The following is a 9,753-nucleotide window of genomic DNA, read 5'->3' on the forward strand; positions in this document are numbered from 1 at the left end:
CCGTCCCGCCCTCCGCCCTCCGCCCTCCGCGCGCGCTGGGCTTTCCTGTCCACCGGCCGCATCCCCTCCTCCTCCTCCTCGGGGCGACCCGGCGACAAACCCTTCCCGCACCCCCTGCCAACTCTCCCCGAGCCAGCTGCCAGACAAAAGAACCCGGAGAAAAACTTACCCGAACTGCCACGCAAAAGTCTCCTCCGGGGCTTCCAGGGTTTTAATTTTAAAAACAACAAAAGCAGAAACCAAAAGCCTCCTAGGTTGGAAGGGGCGTGAGAGGAAATGCGAGGGGGAGGCGCCTGGCTCCCGAGGCCGCCGGGGCCCCCTCCCCCCCGCCCCTCCCGCTCGGGCCCCTGCCTCGGGCTTTGATGTTATCGCGCGCGCCGCCGACGTGGGTTAGACCGGGCCCGGCGCCGAGCACGCCGCGCAGATACCTGGCGCTCCCCGCGGGGTCCGAAGGGAAGGGAGCAGGTGGTCACGGGGACGGAGCGCGAGCTCGGAGCCCGGCGGGGAGAAGGGGGCTTTGCCCTGCCTTCCCTTTGTTACCTGGACTGAGATGAACCCTCCACCTCGCTAGTCGTCATCCTGGAGATTCCACTTCCCGCCACTGTCAGCACAAACTCAGAGCAAGGTAGTGCTGTCTGTGTTCTGAGTATTGTGTGTTTGGTCGCTAGAGCTCACTTTTGAGAGGAGATGTTATTTCCCTCCTTAGACAGACCTGCGGCCTGGAAGAGCCGAGAATATATACATGCCCCTGAAGGAAACGAACTCCGCAGCAGCCTGCCTTTCAGATGCCATTCCTATAGGGCCCCCTCCCCCTCACACCATGGAAAGCTTGTAACTGTTGATTTTATCTCAGCTATCTGGACACGAGCAGAAACTGGATATATTTCTACATTAGATTAGCAGTCTCAAAACCATCACACACAAAGCACTAACAAAAGGTGCTTTTTTCTTTTTTTTTTAACAGATTAGTAATCAAGAAGGATTGCACTGTCTACCATTCAGCCCTAACTATTCATCCACTTTATGCCAACACCAGCCTGCGTTCAGACCTTGCCCTCTGGGAGTTTACAAGTTAATGGAGACAGGATAAACACATGGAAAAGTACCGAGAGGGGAAAAAAAAAAGATACAAGAAGCAGCATATAAACGGAGCCAATTAAAGTTATACAGAGTTATTTACATGATTGCTGAGAGCTCTCTGGATTGGGTGGAGGGCAGGATTATGAGAGTTCCATCCTGAGACTGAGTTCTGAGTAGGATTTTGAAGGAAAGTTCATGATTTGGCAATAGTATGAAAACAGCATTCCAGGCAAGGGAAATAGTTTGATGGTGAAAGCAAGTAAACTATGTGTGATGATTTTTCTGGCTAGAGTGGAGAGTCAAAACAAATGTGAAAAAAAAATAGGGTGACCACATAAATGTAGCATCCAAACTGGACTTTTGAGAGGGAAAGAGAAACTATTAATAACTCTACCCAGATGAGAGACACACACCTGGACTGTCCTAGGCAAACAGGAAGGGTGGATTCTCTAGCAAGGAGCTATGAAAACAGATGGGCAGGCAACAGGCAAAAGGAAGGACTTAAAATGGAATTAAGGAAGGAATTAAGATGTGATACTGCAAATAGAGGCATATTTATTACACTTTGCAAATATTGTATTTTCATCAGCATCGAGGCAAGACCCTCCACCAGCAAAAAAAATTATGAGCCAGTGAAAGCTCAGATTATAGTTAGCATTTTTAGCAATTAAGAATTTTTTAGTTAAGGTATGTACATCTTTTTAGCCATGTCATTACACGCTTAGTAGATTGCAGTATCATGTAAACATAACTTTATATGCATGGGAAACCAAAAAGTTCATGTGATCACTTTATTGTGACATTCACTTTATTGAGGTGGCCTGGAATGGAACCTGCCGTGTAGCTGAGGTATGCCTGTAGCTGGTAGTCATTTGGAGATGTGTAGACAGAATGATCTTTTTAAGGAAAATTATTGTCACTAATGGATTTAGGATCCATCATCATAGTATTTTTATTGGAAGTAGGAGTAATAGTAGCATTGGTATCACTAGCAGTAGTAATAGTAGTAGTAGTGGTAGTGGTAGTAATTGACAGTTCAGAGTTTATGACTTGCCGATCTTTGCTATATAAACTCATTTAATCCCCACTATGAACCCATACTGCAGATGAAAAAGAGATTTGGAAATGCTAACTAATTTGCCTGCAGCTAGAGAACCCAAAGAATGTGGAGCTGCTCAAAGTTTAAAGATTATATTTTGTGAAAAATATTACAATAAGTCTAATGTTCTACATCTGTGACGTAAAGAAGAAAAATGAATGAAAAAATAAAAGTCCGTAGTTTCAAGTTTTGAAAGTTGGTAGATTGTGTGATAAAAATAGGAAAGTTGGGATGGTGTGATGCATTCACATTTATGCCAATGTTGATATTATTAACATTACAGGATACACAATCTAAGGAATCTGGTTTCTAACTTTATTTAAAAGTTCAGCCCGGCTAGCATGGCTCAGTGGTTGAGCGTTGACCTATAAACCAGGAAGTCACAGTTCAATTCCCAGTCAGGGCACATGCCCAGGTTGTGGGCTTGATCCCTAGTGGAACAAGTGCAGGAGGGAGCCCATCAGTGATTCTCTTTCATCATTGATGTTTCTATCCCTCTCTCCCTCTCCCTTCCTCTCTGAAATCAATAAAAATATATTTTAAAAAAGAAGTTCAATGCCAACTAATAATTTAGTTTAAAGAGTATTATTTGGTGTACTACCTGTTAAAGAGGTGAAAGATTGATAGAAGCAATACTTGCAATTCCTAAGAGGCAACAGCGTTCAATTAAAACAATTCAATTTTGCTGTAACCGGTTTGGCTCAGCGGATAGAGCGTCGGCCTGGGGACTGAAAGGTCCCAGGTTCGATTCCAGTCAAGGGCATGTACCTTGGTTGCGGGCACATCCCCAGTAGGGGGTGTACAGGAGGCAGCTGATCGATGTTTCTCTCTCATCGATGTTTCTAACTCTCTATCCCTCTGCCTTCCTCTCTGTAAAAAATCAATAAAATATATTTTAAAAAAAACAATTCAACTTTATCCATCATCTGACAATGTGGAAACAAGTGTAACTATCTAAGACATTGTATTAGCCCAACAACCTAAGACACTGTGTTAGTCCAGCAATCTAATACACTGTATTAGTCAACTCAGGCTGCCATAACAAAGTACCATGGACTGGATGACTCTATAATAGAAATTTATTTCCTCACAGATCTGGAAGCTGGAAAGCCAAGATCAAGATTCTGCTGATTCAGTTTCTGGTGAGAACGCTCTTCCTGGCTTGGAGCTGGCCAGCCACCTCCTCACCATGTCATCATATGGTCTTTCCTCCAGGTGTGCCCACGCAGACAGCAAGTGAGCTCTCTGGTATCTCTTCTTAGACACTAAGCCTATGGAATCAGGGCCCACCCTTATGTTTCCTTTAACTTAATGACCTCATAAAGACCCTATTTCCACAGGCAGTCACACTGAGGGGAAGACTCCAACATATGAATTTAGGAGTCAGGGTAGGGACACAATTCAGCTGATAGCAGACAAGAGTATTTTCACATGGGAATGCAGAGTGAACTAATACCGACCTAGGAAAGAGGCTTGTCAGGCGCTTGTAGATAAAATAAGTTAACATGGGTTTTGAGCTCAGACATACCTGGGTTTCAGTTAGAGGACACTGGTGACTGTGGGAAAGGTCACTCCCATCTCCTTAAGCCCCAGTACATTCCTTGTAGGGGTGAACAGAGGACTGAGTGAAATTCTAGACGAAAATGCCTGGAAGTGACTGAGTACTCAATGAATGTTAGCCACGATTATAACTATCATTACTATTTTAATAACACTGCTGCATTAAAAAAAAAAAGGAAAGCTCCAGATTAGACTGCAGTGTCCTTTATCCAAGCGAAACACTGCTGGGACATGCTTAATTTTATTTCTTCTTAGCCTCGGAGGGCCAAAAGGACTTCATTCTAGTCTCACTTATTTCCAGAAAGAATTACTCCTAAAAAACTCTTTTTTTAACTATTATTTTCTTTATTGATTACGGTATTACATATGTGTCCTTACTAAATAACTCTTAAACCATTAGTATGTACTTTTTAACATTTCTAGTAAAATAATTGTCAAACCTTCTGTGGAAAGCTGTTTTGCTTTCTGCACCTTTACTGCATTGTATAAATAAAGCCATCTTATTGATTGGCAAAGGATTTAAGGGTCTCGTTTCCCCCAGTGTATGCACAATGCAAACATATGTAAATTAAGCGTTCTCTATCCATCCTATCTAAAGTGTGCATATCACTTCCCCTACCCCATACTCTCTGTCTCATCACGCCATGGCTTTCCTTTATAACATCTTACACTCTGGAATTATCTTACTGGTTACTAGTCTCTTATCTCTCAGTCCCCAAGTAAAATATGAGGGCCGTGGTGAAAGGCGGCTTGATTTGTTCCCCACTGAATCCCTGTTCCCTGGAACAGTGTTGCTATAAATGTTTGTTGAGTAGATGAAGGAGAGGAGGACCATAACGTCTTTACAAGTGAGTGCAGTCCTGCTAGTTACTTTCAGATTCTGCTATTTTGTGCCCAGGACCTGCTCTCAAAATGGCCCCAAACGAACCACTTTGTTGTAGTCGGAGCCCTGCTCATCTTGCAGCTTAGTTACTCAGCTTTCATGCCAGCTTTAGTGTTTTCTTACTTTTGCATTTTCATTTAAACAACTTGGAATGTTTAATTTCTGGACTTGATGTTACATAATATGGTTAAAAGAGAACTGCTTATCTTACAGACTAGGAAACTAAAATATGAAGTGGTCATGTGTATTCTACAATGTCACCAAGCTGGCTCCTGGCAGAGCTTGACTGGAGAACTTCAATCCTCCTCCCCTTTTTCCTGCTCTCAAATCCTTTTCCTTTTGTATCCTTCCTCGATTCTCAACCACCAGCAATTCCATTGCCTTTAGCATACTCTTAATATACATTCCTAACTTTTTAAAAAAGAATTATTTCTCCTTTGAGAGAGAGGGAGAAACATTGAGGTGAGAGAGAAACATTGATCACTTGCCTCTCATACGCACCTGACCGACCAAGGTTCGAACCTGCAATCTAGGTATGTGCCCTGACCTAGAATTGAACCCACAGCCTATTGGTCTGTAGAACAACACTCCAACTGGCCAGGTCTCCTCTGATATAATTTTGGTTAAGGTTTCGTGGCTTAAGCATTTTATGTTGAAAGGGAGAGAAAGGTAGGTGTGTATGTGTATAAAATTAAGAAAAAATATGGCAGAGAAAACAATATGGACTTAGAAGCCAGCAAACCTGACCTTGGCTAGGTAGCTTAGTTGGTTAGAGCATCGTTCCTGTACACCAAGGTTCTGGATTCCATCCCTGCTCAGGGCACATACAAGAATCAACGGATGAATGCATAAGTAAGTAGAATAACAAATTGATGTTTCTCTCTCTCCTCTCTCCCCCCCTTTCTAAAACCAATCAATAAATTAAAAATGTCAAAGAAAAAAATAGAAGCCAGCAAACCTGGATTAGATCCCAACCCTGTCAAAAGCATAATACTAGGCAATTTATTTGACCTTCCTGTGCCTCAGGTTACTCATCTGTAAAGTGGGTGTAATTAGAGTCTTCATCGAATTATGATGATTAGATGTACAGGTATTTCTAAAGCGCTTAGAACAGCACCTGTCACAATTCCTTATAAGTTATAGCTATATATAAGTGTTGACCAATTCCTTATTGCATTTCCACAATCTACTAAGTGTGCTTTAATACCAGGGGTCCTCAAACTTTTTAAACAAGGGGCCAGTTCACTGTCCCTCAGACCGTTGGAGGGCCGGACTATAGTTTAAAAAAAAACTATGAACAAATTCCTATGCACACTGCACATATCTTATTTTGAAGTAAAAAAACAAAACGGGAACAAATACAATATTTGTATTTGCATGTGGCCCGCGGGCCGTAGTTTGAGGACCCCTGCTTTAACATTTCTTACCTTTTAAATCTTGAAATAAGTCTCTGGAGACTGAGGAGACATGATAACTAAATATAACATGGTACCCTGGATGGGATCCTGGAATAGAGAGCGGACATTAATGGAAACACTTGGTGGCATCCAAATAAAGTCTGAAGTTGAGTGAATAGCAATGTACAGGTGGCAGTTTCTCATTTTTGACGAGTGCGTCATGGTAATGTAAGATGTGAACAGTGGGGGAAACTTGGGGAGGGCATATGGGAGCATTCTCTACAATCTATGCAATTTTCTGTAAATCTAAAATATTCCAAAATAAATTTTCTTTAAAAAAGGACGGGCTGCTTCAGTGCTGTTGTTATCTACATGTTACTGACAAAGGAAGTCAGACTTAGGTTAAGTAAGATATCCAAGGTACAACCACACAAGGCCTCAAAGGACCCTCACCATCTGCAGAGCCGACCAGTCCTGAGCCCCCCAGTGAGTCCGAGCTTTCCTTTGCCTTCTCAGTGGCTGCAGTCTGGGATCTGAGAGAGCAGGTGGGGCTTAAACACAGTTATGAAGCAGATAGCGTTTTTCTCCAAGTTTCCTTCTCTTTGAGATTTAATTTCCACCTGATGACCTGTCTAGTAGAACTTGATATAGGTTTAGAGTATTATTTGTTTTATATATGATAAGTATATACCACAGGGGTACACTAGGTATGTGGATCAGATTATGGGACAGGAGTCAAAAATATTAAAGCATTTCAAGTTTCCCTTCTAAATCAATGGTTATAAGTAACCTTTCCTTCCTGTACATAAACTGCCGACCCCACAGCTCCACCCCCACTAGCTTCAAAAGTGTTCTCTTTCTCCAAACACATCTTGACTCCCAATGCCTACCTCCTACACTAACATCTCTGTTACCCCCAACCTAACCAGGACCCAAACTCACCAGCTCCTGGCTTTTAAAATATGTAGTTGAGCTCAAAAAGTTTTCTCTGATACCTGCTTATTGAATGAAATTTTGCAACTGAATTATTTCTAGTAAATAACTCTGAAACCCACCATCTTTTCCTTAAATTCAATGTGGTAGTATTCTATACTATTTGGTTTAATTTTCGGTTTCTAAAAGCTCATGGTTTAATCTATAATTTTGAGCTTATTGGTATCTTCTTTTTATGGCAGTTCCTATTATGCCAAAATGCCTACAGGTTTCAATATAAAGCAACCTAAGAATCTAGAGCAGGGGTGGGTAAACTTTTTGACTCGAGGGCCACAATGGGTTCTTAAACTGGACCGGAGAGCCGGAACAAAAGCATGGATGGAGTGTTTGTGTGAACTAATATAAATTCAAAGTAAACATCATTACATAAAAGGGTATGGTCTTTTTTTTTTTTTAGTTTTATTTCCCGGCCCGCGGGCCGTAGTTTGCCCACGGCTGATCTAGAGTCAAAGTCCAAATTGGCCAAGTTAGAGAAAGAACAATAGACAGAATGGACTTTATAGAGGCTAAGGAAAAGGAAAGTAATATTAATACACCAGTAAGAGATAAGCAAAGAAATAAAAGACAAGAGTAAGCCACTAAAATTAGGCCATTAAAGCTCACAATAAACTTTAACGTGTTTGGAGTGCTTTTTAAGGTTCAGCTATTTTCATTTCTGCAAGAAGAGGTGGAGCTTGATTTATAGTAGATGATTGAGGCTGTTGGGGGTGGGGTGTGTGTGTGTGTGTGTGTGTGTGTGTGTGTTGAGTATCAGCTAGCCAGATGGCTGTCTAACCTAAAGACAGTGTAGATGTTATTGTAAGATTTTTTTTGCTATTAATGGATAATGCATAAGTGGTTTGGTAATTACAAAAAATATTGATGCAAGCAGGAAATCTTGGCACAGTCGTGGTATGTGGTGCTCAGAGCAGGAGTAACAGGACACACACATTTGTCTTCTGCTTGCCACTCACACAACTGTCATTCCCAACTGTTGTGGAACCTTCTGGTTGCAAAATTCCAACCCTCACATAGTAACAAGAGAGTCAAAACAGTTCCTCCCTTCTGCTCCCTGATCACAAAACAGTTTCGTAACCACGTTCTCTCAGAAAGTTCCATAGTTCACCACTCTGGAACAAAATAAAGCGATTTTCAGAAAGGTAAAGCAGAGACTTCTCTAACAATAGCTCTCCTGCTATTTGCCTTATTCTAAACGCATAATTTTCTATTATACTAAAGTCTGATTGGGGGAAAGTAGATGGTTAGTTTTTTGATTTTCTTTAAAGAAATATATTTTTTACCATCTCAATAAAGACTCCTATTAAGTATTTTGAGCAACTGATGATCTTGTATCCATTTTGATACCATTAAAACAAACTCACAATTTTTTTCATTTGAATTTTTAGTGAGATTTATTAAGAATTTTTTTAATTTTCTTATTTAGAAAAAAAAGTCTTGTCCCAAACCAATTATTTTTTTAAAAGTTTTCAAACATAAGTTACTTTATGACAGTGGTCTGTGCTTCATATTCCCAGAAGGCCAAGCTGTCATTCTGAAATAAGTCACAAGAAAATATTTGGTGGGTGTCTGTTCTCACATATTCAAAGAAGGCCAGAAAAAAAATGTGGCCACCACTTAAATAAGAAATTCTGGAATGCTGCAGAAATATTAGCAGCTGACTTAATAGTATGGAATTTTTGCTACTAGATTTCCTTGAAGCTGGCTCGATTTTTCTGGTAATCTAAAATATAACGCAGTATTGAGATGGCATCGTGGAATATTGGCCAGTTGTGTAGCAGATAAGTCAAAGGAATCATTCTTCTAGGTTAAACTAAAGATCCTGGGAAAAAAGAAAGAAACAGTAATGTTTCTTATTGTGGCCAAATTACAATTCAGATTCATTGCTACTGAGCAACCTAAGGCAGTGGTTCTCAACCTTGGCTGCATATTAGAATCACCTGGGAATCTTTTTAAAATCCTGATTTCTGGGCCTCATCCTCCGGAAATTGTTTCATTGTTACTAATGCTGTGGCCCCACCCCATAACAAAGAAACAGACTTTCTGGAGGGTGAGGCCCAGAAATCAGGATTTTAAAAAGATTCCCAGGTGATTCTAATGTACAGCCAAGGTTGAGAACCACTGACCTAAGGTTAATGTGCCAAAGGACTAAAGGACACTGTAAAATTTACAGACACTGGTCTGTAAAATGGGGTGATAATCATAATCTGCTTCCTAGGGATGCTTTATAGGACAGTGAGTGCTTATTAAGTAATCTGAATGTATCTACTTTATAAAAGTATCCTACTAAACTGCCTCCTTCTTTTTATTCTCCCACTATGCGGAATATATTCTTTACTTTTTTCTTCCATGTCTCTTCATTATCTCCTCCCTTCTTTTTTTTCACTTACATAATAATTGGATTCCTTTCCAAGGAAGCATTTATTTTCTTACGTGTAACTACTTGCCATTTTCTGCTCTATTTTCTTTCGCTTTTTTGCTTCTGAATTTCAAGTAATGGCTTATTCTTAAACCCAGAGCTATATTACTTTTAGATTCTATGGCGTCTGTGAATTGGACATCTGTCCTCTTAAATTCAATTGCAATTACTTCTTCTATTAATATTTACAAGTGCATTGAATTCCTTGGATGGAAAATACTTCACAATCTCTCTTTTTCTTCTAGTTTATACTGCCCTGACACCTGGCTTCTTGAATACAGATTCTCTAATTAAAATCAGAATTAGCTCTTTACAACCACCATAG

The 9,753-nt window shown here is 40.6% G+C and overlaps 1 protein-coding gene across 3 annotated transcripts in view; it reads right to left on the minus strand.

Moving 5' to 3' along the window:
• The window catches only part of HIVEP1 (human immunodeficiency virus type I enhancer binding protein 1), a 171,317-nt gene extending 170,677 nt beyond the window's left edge, over positions 1–640 (minus strand). For 2 of the 3 annotated variants that reach the window (XM_014459335.2, XM_006092941.3), the window contains exon 1: positions 170–277. The gene's annotated coding sequence lies outside the window, so the exon portion shown is untranslated. Of the gene's footprint in view, positions 1–169; positions 278–540 lie in introns of those variants that run through there. The other variant, XM_023757387.1, reaches the window with a different exon arrangement.
• Positions 641–9,753: the final 9,113 nt, after the last annotated feature.

This window comes from Myotis lucifugus, unplaced genomic scaffold (genome assembly GCF_000147115.1).
Source record: "Myotis lucifugus unplaced genomic scaffold, Myoluc2.0 scaffold_107, whole genome shotgun sequence".
NCBI classification, from domain to species: Eukaryota; Metazoa; Chordata; class Mammalia; order Chiroptera; family Vespertilionidae; genus Myotis; species Myotis lucifugus.